The 12,857-nt window shown below is 40.9% G+C and overlaps 5 pseudogenes; all 5 read right to left on the bottom strand.

Annotated features, from left to right (window-relative positions):
- Positions 1–8,186: 8,186 nt before the first annotated feature.
- LOC142674085 (5S ribosomal RNA) lies at positions 8,187–8,305 on the bottom strand (annotated as a pseudogene).
- Positions 8,306–10,109: 1,804 nt separating this feature from the next.
- Positions 10,110–10,228, bottom strand: LOC142674018 (5S ribosomal RNA; annotated as a pseudogene).
- Positions 10,229–10,481: 253 nt separating this feature from the next.
- LOC142673797 (5S ribosomal RNA) lies at positions 10,482–10,600 on the bottom strand (annotated as a pseudogene).
- A 438-nt stretch (positions 10,601–11,038) lies between these two features.
- On the bottom strand, positions 11,039–11,157 carry LOC142674147 (5S ribosomal RNA; annotated as a pseudogene).
- A 67-nt stretch (positions 11,158–11,224) lies between these two features.
- On the bottom strand, positions 11,225–11,343 carry LOC142674083 (5S ribosomal RNA; annotated as a pseudogene).
- Positions 11,344–12,857: the final 1,514 nt, after the last annotated feature.

Here is a 12,857-nt window from a genome sequence, read left to right as displayed (position 1 = left end):
CCCCTAGAAACATTGCTTCCAAGGAAAAATATTTCTGTAAGTATGGAGGGCCTACTGCACCATATTATCATCTGCTGAAACTCTGTGTGCTTCCATACAGGCTCCGTGCACTAGGTGCTGCCTTGTGCATGAGGTCTTAATTTAAACTAACCTATCTGGACATAGGGCTCTGTTCACACCACATTTGCATGTTATTGAAAGGTACTGTTTTTTATATTAAAAAAGTGCATTTAAATTAAGATCCGAAAAAAAACTAGCCTCCATTTTGTGTCCTGTTGCATCCTGTTTTAAAAGTAAATTTGACAAAAAAAACAAAAACAGTATTTTTCAACACCCTTGCATAAATACAATGCAAACAAAGGGTAAGGCAAAATGCCAATGGAGGACATAATACTGCTCCTATATCCAGCTTGAATAAATCACCCCACCTTATTCTCCCCTGGTTTTCTCATTTGCTTGTATTGGAAATTGGAATGCTACATGCTATCTCTGGCGTACAGGAATTTAAAGTGCCAGTGTGAGTTCTATTCATACTGTCCATTTACACAACATAAGATCTCTTGTCACATAGTTTCACAATTAGTATGGTTAAAAAAAAAATAAATACAGGATCAAGCTAAAAAAAAAATGGGCAGAAATGTAAAACTAATATATGAGAGACATTTGTCTAGGCAAAATTGTCTTGTTTTCTGTAAATATAGACAATCATGACAAAAAATGTATACAAATATATGCCAAAAGTATGTTATACACTTGCATATGTCACCTCATTAACTTCTTTTATTTAAAAAAAAATTATATTTTGCTTACACTTTTTTTATAATGTAATCAATACACATATGCTAAACAATCTGCAATATGTTTGCCCCAGAGATATGTTTTTTTTATAAGTTTATTGACAAACAAAAACTTTTCAAAAGGATAGAAACAAACATGGTGTACAATCCTGGCCAAAAGTTTTGAGACTGACAAATTTTGGTTTTCACAAAGTTTGCTGCTTCCGTTTTTATAGTGGCAATTTGCATTAACTCTAGATTGTTATAAAGAGTGATCAGATGAATTGCAATTAACCCCTTAGTGACCACCAATATGCCTTTGCACGGCGGTCACTAAGAGGCCTTAGGCTATTCAAGGCGGCCCAGTCTCAGCCCTGCACGGGTTTCCTGTGCAGGCTGGAGCCGGGGCTCGGCTGTCTGATGACAGCCGGGCTCCTGCTCCAACTCCCGCGATCAAAGTTTACTTAGATCGCGGCAGTTTAACCCGTTAAATGCCGCGGTCAATAACGACCTTGGCATTTAACTTGTTTACAAAGGGAGTGAGCTCCCTCTGTCACCCATCGGCAGCCTGCAAATACAATTGCGGGCCTCCGATGGGGTGTCATGGCAGCCGGGGGCATGATAAAAGCCCCCAGGTCTGCCCTGGGCATATGCCTATTAGGACGCGCCAGAGGCACGTTCTAATAAATTGCCTGTCCGATTTACACAGATTTAAAAACGTATGAAATGCTTATAATTGTACTTCAGTATACCATAGAAACATCTCACTAAGGGCTTATTCAGATTAACGTATAATACGTCCGTGCAACGCGCGTGATATTCAAGTGCCTCGCACGGACCTTTGTTAGTCAATGGGGCCGCTCAGATTGTCCGTGATTTTCACACAGCGTGTGTCCGCTGCATAAAACTCACGGCATGTCCTATATTTGCCCGTTTTTCGTCCATCACGCACCCATTGAATTCAATGGGTGCGTGAAAACCGCGCACGGCACACGGACGCACTTCCGTGTGCTGCGCGTGATGCACGCTACAGTAGTCACCACGTGCTTTCTGTTTACAAACATAGAAACAGAGTGCCATAATGATGCCGGCTGCGCGAAAATGACGCAGCCATGCATCATATGCTGCTGACACACAGAGCTTTTATGGACCTTTTGCGTGCGCAAAACGCGCAAAACGCACATGCTCGTGTGAATCCGGCCTTAGACAAACTAAGAAAACAAAAATTTGTGTCAGTCTCAAAACATTTGGCCAGGACTGTACAATGGACCTAAGCTGTTTTAGGTATTCATTATCTAAACAACTATGTTCACTTTTGTCTCAATGAGCGTTCACTTCATATTGCAGGCGGTTGTGTAAGCAGCACCTTTAGCATCAGTGCTAACTCTTTTTGTTTACCATGATCAAGCTTTTCTCTTTGGACATCTGATACACTTATGTGAAAAGTTTAATCAAAGTCTCTGTGCTCACAAATTAGATTGTGAAGCTGAGGTCACCATATTTTCCATGAAGCATGATTTCTGGCAGAGTAAATAGTCAATAAACTTGAATTCTCATTTTAAGGCAAAGCAACATTTTAATAAAGACAGAGTTAATGAGGTCTCATGAACTCTTACAACACAGTGCATTAACAAGCTTAGTGCTGGTAGAAATTTGATATTATCTTTATTTGTGCACTAAGGTGATATTTGAGCTGATCCTCATCTAAATCGTAATAACAGATAAAGTGGATAGACAACAATTGGCACAAACAAAGATATTTGTCCTTACTTTTTAAAATGAGATGTTCATTCGCAGTAATTTTTAGGTCAATGCTCCCCTCTAAAGCCCCATGTACACGACATAGATTGTGTCTGTAATTACAGACCATAATTATGGACCCATTCATTTCTATGGCCGACATACACCTTCCCGTATATTTCCTGGAAGGTTTCTGTACTGTAGAAACCTTTTGTAAAAAATAGGACATGTCCTATTTTTTTATTTTACGGACCATGCTCCCATACTTTATAATGGGAGCACGGCCCGCAAATGCGGATGACTGTCCACAGCAGTCCACGGCCATCCATGCCCATAATCACGTACCGTGATTACGGGCACGGTCGTATGCATGGGGCCTAAGTCTTTGTAGCTAGTGAGTAGGGTAATTTGGGATCTGAGTACTGTTCCCTCTAAGCAAAGGTTATCCTGAACAGCCTCAAATAAATATTGCCTTATAACACCCAAATAATTAGATACAACTGTCAGAAACACAGTGCCCCAAAGCGCCCACATTTTTTTTTTACAGCATCCAGATATAGTAGGGATATATTTAATGTTAAAGGCTATGTACACCTTTGAAAGGCATTTTTAATTTTTTTTAAAAACTAAATTTTTATAAAAAACTATTTAAAAAAACAAAAACAAAATCTTTTAAAACTTTCTAATTAGTTTTTATTTTTTGAGATACAGCTGCTTTGTATTCTCTATACAGAGCAACTGTATCGTTCGCTAAGACCTGAATCTGTCAGTCCCGCGGACCTAACGGGTTCAGTGTCTAAGTTATGAACTTATATGTAATGGATAACAGCTAGATCCTGCGCATACCTGTTAGTCCCGCGGACGTGTCTGAAACAAGATTTAGCAGCTGTATCTCAAAAAGTAAAAATAATTTTTAATAAAAAGTAATTATAAAGTTGCACCAAACACACTGATTGACCTTATTATTAAAAAAAAAATCCCTTTCAAAGGTTTACATAGCCTTTATTAACATTAAATACATCCCTATGCTGTCTGGATGCTGTAACTCTCCATGTGTCTATGGCAGTGAAAGGGTTATTCAACATCCCTAGTGGTCTACGGTAGTGAAAGGGTTATTTCCCACTTCCTTGGTGGTCTAGGGCAGTGAAGTGGTAATCCTATCATCCCTGGTGGTGGTGTAGGACAAGGAAGCATCCTTGATGATCTAGGACAAAAAAGGAGTTGGAAAGGATGGGGTTACTATTTCATAGTGTTTAGTGGTTTACTCACATCTCCAGGCTCTGTTGCTATAGTTTTGACAGGAAGCTGAGCAACACTAGTGTTGAACGTCCTGTTCCCTTCCTGCACTAGGGCTCCACTTTGGCACCAAGTTCAAAACTTTAAAACCTTGTTATTATTTAAGTCTCCCTAATGCACAGGCATTATGCAAAAAGTGATGCCAATAGTACAGGAATAATGCACACAGTAATTTCACTGTGTATAATCAGGGCAGCCATTAGAAATTTTGGGACCCCATACAGTAAGATTAGTCAGGGCCCCTGGGCAGTGGCGGATTAAGTGTACCGTGGGCCTTGGGCTGTTGACACAACTTGGGCCCCCTCCTTCCCCCTCACATGCAATTCAACCCCCCAACCCACTGACACTGTACCCGTCAGTGCCACTGACCTGACGCATACAGGTTTTAGCACTAGATACAGCTGCTCTGTATTCAGTTGTATCTCAAAAAGTAAAAATCATTTTTAATAAAAAAGTATTTAGAAAGTTGCACCAAACACACTGATATACTGTTTTATTAACCCCTTCCCGCTTTGGCCACTTTTGACCTTCCTGACAGAGCCTCATTTTTCAAATCTGACATGTTTCATTTTATGTGATAATAACTTCGGAATGCTTTTACCTATCCAAGCAATTCTGAAATTGTTTTCTCGTGACACATTGGACTTTATGTTACTGGAAAAATTAGCTCGATACATTCAGTAATTAGCATTTTTCTCAATTTAAATGTATCTGCTTGTAAGATAGATAGTTAGTTATACCACACAAAATTGTGACTAATTAACATCCCCCATATGTCTACTTTAGATTGGTATCATTTTTTGAACATCCTTTTATTTATCTAGGACGTTATAAGTCTTTGAACTTTAGCAGCAATTTCTCACATTTTCAAGAAAATTTCAAAAGGCTATTTTTACAGGGGCCAGTTCAGTTGTAAAGTGACTTTGAGGGCCTTATATATTGGAAACCCCCAAAAAGTCACCCCATTTTAAAAACTTCACCCCTCAAAGTATTCAAAACAGCATTTAGAAAGTTTCTTAATCCTTTAGACGTTTCACAGGAATTAAAGCAAAGTAGAGGTGAAATTTACAAATTTCATATTTTTTGGCAGAAATTAATTTTTAATCCATTTTTTTTGTGACACAGAAAGTTTTACCAGAGAAATGGAACTCAATATTTATTACCCAGGTTCTGCAGTTTTAGGAAATATCTCATGTGACCCTAGCGTGCTACTGAACTGAAGCACCGGTATCAGAACAAAGGAGCAACTAGTGGATTTTGGGGCCTTATTTTTATTCGAAAATATTTTAGGCACCATGTCAGGTTTGAAGGACTCTTGCGGTGCCAAAAGACTGGAAATCTCCCAAAAGTGACCCCAGAGTACGGCAATACCCCATATGTGGTCATAACCTGCTGTTTGGGCACACGACAAGGCTCAGACGGGAAGGAGCAGCATTTGGCTTTTGGAGTGCAGATTTTGCTGGATTGGTTTCTGGGCGCCTGTGGGACCAAAACAGTGGAAACCCCCCAGAAGTGACCACATTTTGGAAACTACACCCCTCATCCACCTAGGGGTGTAGTGAGCATGTTAACCCCGCAGGTGGTGTTCTGTAGAAATTAGTGTGCACTCGATGTTGCAGAGTGAAAATTTGTTTTTTTTCCATAGATATGCCAATATGTGGTGCTTAACTTGTGCCACCATAACAAGACAGCGCTCTAATTATTATGCTGTGTTTAGAAACACCCTACATGTGACCCTAACCTTTTGCCTGGACATTTCACAGGGCTCAGGAGTGAAAGAGTACCATGTAAAATTGAGGCCTAATTTGGCGATTTACAAAGTATTGGTTCACAATTGCAGGGCTCAAATGTGAAATAATAAAAAGAAAGTGACCCCATTTTGGAAACTACACCCCTCAAGGCATTTATTATGGGGTGTAGTGAGCATTTTCACCCCACAGGTTTTTTCCATAAATGATTGCGCTGAGGATGGTGCAAATTCAAAATTTATATTTTTCCATATATATGCCATTTCAGTGGCAAATATGTCGTGCAGAGCTTGTGCCACTGGAGACACACAGCCCAAAAATTGTTAAAAGGGTTCTCCCGGGTATGGCGATGCCATATATATGGGAGTAAACTGCTGTTTGGACAAACTGTAGGGCTCAGAAGGGGGGGGGGGCTTTTGGAGAGTGGAATTTGCTTGGTAATAGTTTTGTTTGGAGTCTTGCTGATGTTTCCGTTTATAATGTGGGGCATATGTGAGCTGGGCAGAGTACATCAGGGGCATAGTCAGGTGGTATAATAATAAGGTAAAAAAATAATAAAATAATCCATAGATGTGTGTTACTTCCTCATCCCCCTTTTGGTCCACACTCTGCACCTTTGCAGTTTGGGGAATTTTGCCGGGAAAGTATTGTCCTGGCATAATACGGGCGCCCTCGCTACCAGCAGATATGATTGGGCCCTCCCCTTCCTGGTTCCCTAATTTTAGTGCCTTGATACATCGCCTTTTGAAACAGAAGAAATGTTGCCCTCGGGCCGACACAACCACATATTTTTCATTCCTGACTTATTGGAGCCTTAACTTAGAGCTGTTTTTTTGCGGGACGAGATGTAGCTTTTATTGGTACCATATTGGGGTACATGCGACTTTTTGATCACTTGTTATCCTTTTTTTGAGAGGCAAGGTGACAAAAAATTTTTTATACAGTGTTCACCATGCGTTATAAACTACATGTTACCTTTATTCTGTGGGCCAGTACAATTCCGGAGATACCTAACTTATAGAACTTTTTTATAACTTTTTGCACAATAAAATTACTTTTGGAAAGAGAATGTATTTTTTCTGTCGCCATGTTGTGATAGCCATTACTTTTACATTTTTTCGTCGATGGAGCTGTATGAGGGCTTGTTTTTTGTGAGACGAGTTATAGATTTTATAGGCACCATTTTTGGATACATGCGGCTTTTTGATCACTTTTTATTTCAATTTTTGGAAGACAAAGTGACCAAAAAAAAAGCAATTATGGCAGTGTTTTTTAGTTTTTTTTTTACGGCATTCACTGCGCGGGATAAATAACATAATATTTTTGTATGGTTTCTTATTTTTTTCAATAATAAATGACTTGATAAGGGAAAAAGGGGGAGATTGTGTTTTATTTTATTACTTGAAACATTTATTGTATGTTTTACAACTTTGAAACTTTTTTTTACACTTTTCTTTAGTCCCACTAGGGGACTTGAAGGTGCAACTGTTTGTTTGATGTTCTAATACATTGCACTACCTATGTAGTGCAATGTATTGGAACTGTCAGTTGTTCACTCAAGCAAGCCGATCAGGGTCCGCCTCTGGGCGGGGCCTAATCAGCTTCCGTAATGGCAGACAGGAGGCCATTGTTAGGGCTCCTGTTGACATAGTAGCAGTCGCCAGCCTTGCCATCGCATGGCAGGCTGCCGATTTGCTACAAACCTCTAGGATGAAGCGATCACAATGGATTGCTGCATCGAAGGGGTTAATGCCAGGAATCTGAGCTAGCTCCAGTTCCTGACGATAGATTGGGGGGGGCACTGTAACATAGAACAGACACACGCTGATGATGACGCTGGCTCAGCTTCGTCGAGCAGGGCATAGGAGGCTTCAGTTGCTGGCAAACCGGGAGATAAGTATTAGGCCTCCGATTTCCTTTGCAGCCACCGGCAACCCAGCGATCACGTTGGCTAAAAACTCCTCACATGCTGCAATCTCTATTGAATGCAGCATCTGAGGGGTTAATCGGCCGGATCAGATGCTAGCTCTGGTCCTGGCCGATACCTCAGGGTGCCAGCTGTAACACCGGCGGTGATGGTGCGGGCTCAGCTCCTGAGCTAGCTTCATCTCCTTCACGTACTGTAACGTGAAAAGGCGTTAAGACACCAGTTTCCATCACGATTGGGCAGAAAGGGGATAATAGATTGTGAAACACAATCTAAACAACAAGTCAACCGCACCACAGATTCCCAGACAGTCTCCATACTGGTACTAGCGATGCCTTGAGCTGTGTAACTTCTGCAAGACAGATTCCCACACTGGTATTAGCAAGGTCTTAACCTGAGTAACGTCTACAATCTGACTAGAGCAGGCACATTCAGCTTAGAATGGCCATTGACATTTAAAGCTTTAGTCCATAGTCCTTTTATAATCGATTGCAAAACAAAATCTAAATGACATAGCTATAAGTCAACCGCACCACGGATTCCCAGACAGTCTCCCACATTGGTACAAGCGAGTCGTTAAGGTGGGTAACTACTGTGCTCTAACAAAAGCAGGCACATTCATGGCCATTGACTTTTAAATCTTTAGTCCATAGTTCTTTTTAATCGATAGTGAAATAAAATCTAAACAGCATAACAATAAGACAACAGCACCACTGCATCACAGACAGTCTCCCACACTTGTACTAGCGAGGCCTTAAGCTGTGTAACTTCTGCAATCTGACGAGAGCAGGCACATTCAGCTTAGAATGGCCATTGACATTAAATCCTTTAATCCATAGTCCTTTTTAATCGATTGTGAAACAAAATCTAAACGACATAATAAAAAGGCAACCGCACCACGGATTCCCAGACAGTCTCCCACACTGGTACCAGCGAGGACTTAAAGAGGCTCTGTCACCAGATTTTGCAACCCCTATCTGCTATTGCAGCAGATAGGCGCTGCAATGTAGATTACAGTAACGTTTTTATTTTAAAAAAACGAGCATTTTTGGCCAAGTTATGACCATTTTTGTAATTATGCAAATGAGGCTTGCAAAAGTCCAAGTGGGTGTGTTTAAAAGTACAAGTCCAAGTGGGTGTGTATTATGTGCGTACATCGGGGCGTTTTTAATACTTTCACTAGCTGGGCGCTCTGATGAGAAGTAACATCCTCTTCTCTTCAGAACGCCCAGCTTGTGACAGTGCAGATCTGTGACGTCACTCACAGGTCCTGCATCGTGACGGCCACATCGGCACCAGAGGCTACAGTTGATTCTGCAGCAGCATCAGCGTTTGCAGGTAAGTCGATCTTACCTGCAAACGCTGATGCTGCTGCAGAATCAACTGTAGCCTCTGCTGCCGATGTGGCCGTCACGATGCAGGACCTGTGAGTGACGTCACAGATCTGCACTGTCACAAGCTGGGCGTTCTGAAGAGAAGAGGATGTTACTTCTCATCAGAGCGCCCAGCTAGTGAAAGTATTAAAAACGCCCCGATGTACGCACATAATACACACCCACTTGGACTTGTACTTTTAAACACACCCACTTGGACTTTTGCAAGCCTCATTTGCATAACTACAAAAATGGTCATAACTTGGCCAAAAATGCTCGTTTTTTTAAAATAAAAACGTTACTGTAATCTACATGGCAGCGCCTATCTGCTGCAATAGCAGATAGGGGTTGCAAAATCTGGTGACAAAGCCTCTTTAAGCTGCGTAACTTCTGCGATCTGACAAGAGCATGCACATTCAGCTTAGAATGGACACTGACATTAAATGCATTAATCCATAGTCCTTTTTAATCGATTGTGAAACAAAATCTAACCAACATAATAAAAAGGCAACCGCACCATGGGTTCCCAGACAGTCTCCTACACTGGTACTAGCGGGGCCTTAAGCTGTGTAACTGCTGCTAACTGACAAGAGCAGAGATATTAAGCTTAGAATGGCCATTGATTTTAAAAGCTTGAATCCATAGTCCTTTCTAATCTATTGTGAAACAAAATCTAAACGACACAATACAAAGTCAACCGCACCACGGATTCCCAGACACTCTCCAACACTTGTGCTAGCGGGGCCTTAAGCTGTGTAACTGCTGCTAACTGACAAGAGCAGGCACATTCAGCTTAGAATGGCCATTGACATGAAATGCTTGAATCCATAGTCCTTTTTAATCTATTGTGAAACAAAATCGAAACTACATAATATAAAGTCAACCGCACCACGGATTCCCAGAAAGCCTCCCAAACTGGTACTAGCGAGGGCTTAAGCAGTGTAACTTCAGCGATCTGACGAGAGCAGGCACATTCAGCTTAGAATGGCCATTGACATTAAATGCTTTAATCCATAGTCCTTTTTAATCGATTGTGAAACAAAATCTAAACGACATAATAAATAGTCAACCACACCACAGATTCCCAGACAGTCTCCCACACTGGTACTAGCGAGGTCTTAAGCTGTGTAACTTCTGCAATCTGACGAGAGAAGGCACATTCAGCTTAGAATGGCCATTGACATTAAATGCTTTAATGCATAGTCCTTTGTAATCGATTGTGAAACAAAATCTAAACGACATAATAAAAAGACAACCGCACCACGGATTCCCAGACAGTCTCCCACACTGGTACTAGCGAGGACTTAAGCTGTGTAATTTCTGCGATCTGACGAGGGCAGGCACATTCAGCTTAGAATGGCCATTGACATTAAAGGATTTAATCCATAGTCCTTTTAAATCGATTGTGAAACAAAATCTAAACAACATAATAAAAAGTCAACCACACCACAGATTCCCAGACAGTCCCCCACACTGGTACTAGCGAGGCCTTAAGCTGTGTAACTTCTGCGATTTGACGAGAGAAGGCACATTCAGCTTAGAATGGCCATTGACATTAAATGCTTTAATCCATAGTCCTTTGTAATCGATTGTGAAACAAAATCTAAACTACATAATAAAAAGACAACCACACCACGGATTCCCAGACAGTCTCCCACACTGGTACTAGCGAGGACTTAAGCTGTGTAATTTCTGCGATCTGACGAGAGCAGGCACATTCAGCTTAGAATGGCCATTGACATTAAGTGCTTTAATCCATAGTCCTTTTTAATCGATTGTGAAACAAAATCTAAACGACATAATAAACAGCAACCGCACCACAAACTCCCAGACAGTCGCCCACCAAGGTACTAGCGAAGCCTTAAGCTGTGTAACTTCAGCGATCTGACGACAGCAGGCACATTCAGCTTAGAATGGCCATTGACATTAAATGCTTTAATCCATAGTCCTTTTTAATCGATTGTGAAGCCAAATCTAAACGACATAATAAAAACTTAAACGCACCACGGATTCCCAGACATTCTCCCACACTGGTACTAGCGAGGCCTTAAGGTGTGTAACTTCTACGATGTGACGAGAGCAGACACATTCAGCTTAGAATGGCCATTGACATTAAAAGAGTTAATCCATAGTCCTTTTTAATCGATTGTGAAGCCAAATCTAAACGACATAATAAAAAGTCAACCGCACCACAGATTCCCAGACAGTCTCCCACACTGGTACTAGCGAGGCCTTAAGCTGTGTAACTTCTGTGATCTGACGTGAGCAGGCACATTCAGCTTAGAATGGCCACAGACACTAAATGCTTTAATCCATAGTCCTTTTTAATCTATTGTGAAACAAAATCTAAACGACATAATAAAAAGTCAACAGCACCAAAGATTCCCAAACAGTCTCCGATAATGGTACTAGCGAGGCCTTAATCTGTGTAACTTCTGCGATCTGACGAGAGCAGGCACATTCAGCTTAGAATGGCCATTGACATTAAATATTTTAATCCATAGTCCTTTTTAATCGATTGTGAAAATAAATCGAAACGACATAATAAAAAGGCAGCCGCACCGCGGATTCCCAGACAGTCTCCCACACTGGTACTAGCGAGGTCTTAAGCTGTGTAACTTTTGCGATCTGACGAGAGCAGGCACATTCAGCTTAGAATGGCCATTGACATAAAATGCTTTAATCCATAGTCCTTTTTAATCGATTGTGAAACAAAATCTAAACGACATAATAAAAAGTCAACCGCACCACGGATTCCCAGACAGTCTCCCACACTGCTGCTAGCGAGGCCTTAAGCTGCGTAACTTCTGCGATCTGACAAGACCAGGCACATTCAGCTTATAATGGCCATTGACATTAAACGCTTTAATCCATAGTCCTTTTTAATCGATTGTGAAACAAAATCTAAACGACATAATAAATAGTCAACCGCACCACGAATTCCCAGAGAGTCTCCCACACTAGTACTAGCGAGTTCTTAAAATGTTATTCATCTGCGATCTGACAAGAGCAGGCACATTCAGCTTAAAATGCCCATTGACATCAAATGCTTTAATCCATAGTTCTTTTTAATCGATTGTGAAACAAAATCTAAACGAAATAATAAAAAGTCAACTGCTTCACGGATTCCCAGACAGTCTCGCACACTGGTACTAGTGAGGCCTTAAGCTGTGTAACTTCTGCAATCTGATGAGTGTAGGCACATTCAGCTTAGAATGGCCATTGACCTTAAATGCTTTAATCCATAGTCCTTTTTAATAGATTGTAAAACAAAATCTAAACTACATATTAAAAAGTAAACCACACCACGGATTCCCAGACAGTCTCCCACACTGGTACTAGTGATGTCTTAAAGTGTTATTCATCTGCGATCTGACGAGAGCAGGCACATTCAGCTTAGAATGGCCATTGACATTAGATGCTTTAATCCATAGTCCTTTTTAATCGATTGTGAAACAAAATCTAAACTACATATTAAAAAGTAAACCACACCACGGATTCCCAGACAGTCTCCCACACTGGTACTAGCGAGGACTTAAGCTGTGTAATTTCTGCGATCTGACGAAAGAAGGCACATTCAGCTTTGAATGGCCATTAACTTAAATGATTTAATCCATAGTCCTTTTTAATCGATTGTGAAACAAAATCTAAACGATATAATAAAATCTCACCCGCACCACGGATTCCCAGACAGTCTCCCAAACTGGTACTAGCGAGGGCTTAAGCTGTGTAACTTATGCGATCTGACGAGAGCAGGCACATTCAGCTTAGAATGGCCATTGACTTTTAATGCTTTAATCCATAGTCCTTTTTTATCGATTGTAAAACATAATCTAAACGACATAATATAAAGTCTACCACACCACGGATACCCAGACAGTCTCCCACACTGGTACTAGCGAGGTCTTAAGCTGTGTAACTTCTGCGATCTGACGAGAGCAGGCAAATTCAGCTTAGAATTGCCATTGACATGAAATATTTTAATCCATAGTCCTTT

The sequence above is a fragment of the Rhinoderma darwinii genome, assembly GCF_050947455.1.
Source record: "Rhinoderma darwinii isolate aRhiDar2 chromosome 1 unlocalized genomic scaffold, aRhiDar2.hap1 SUPER_1_unloc_5, whole genome shotgun sequence".
Classification (NCBI taxonomy): domain Eukaryota; kingdom Metazoa; phylum Chordata; class Amphibia; order Anura; family Rhinodermatidae; genus Rhinoderma; species Rhinoderma darwinii.
This window is presented reverse-complemented; position numbering and strand designations above follow the sequence as displayed.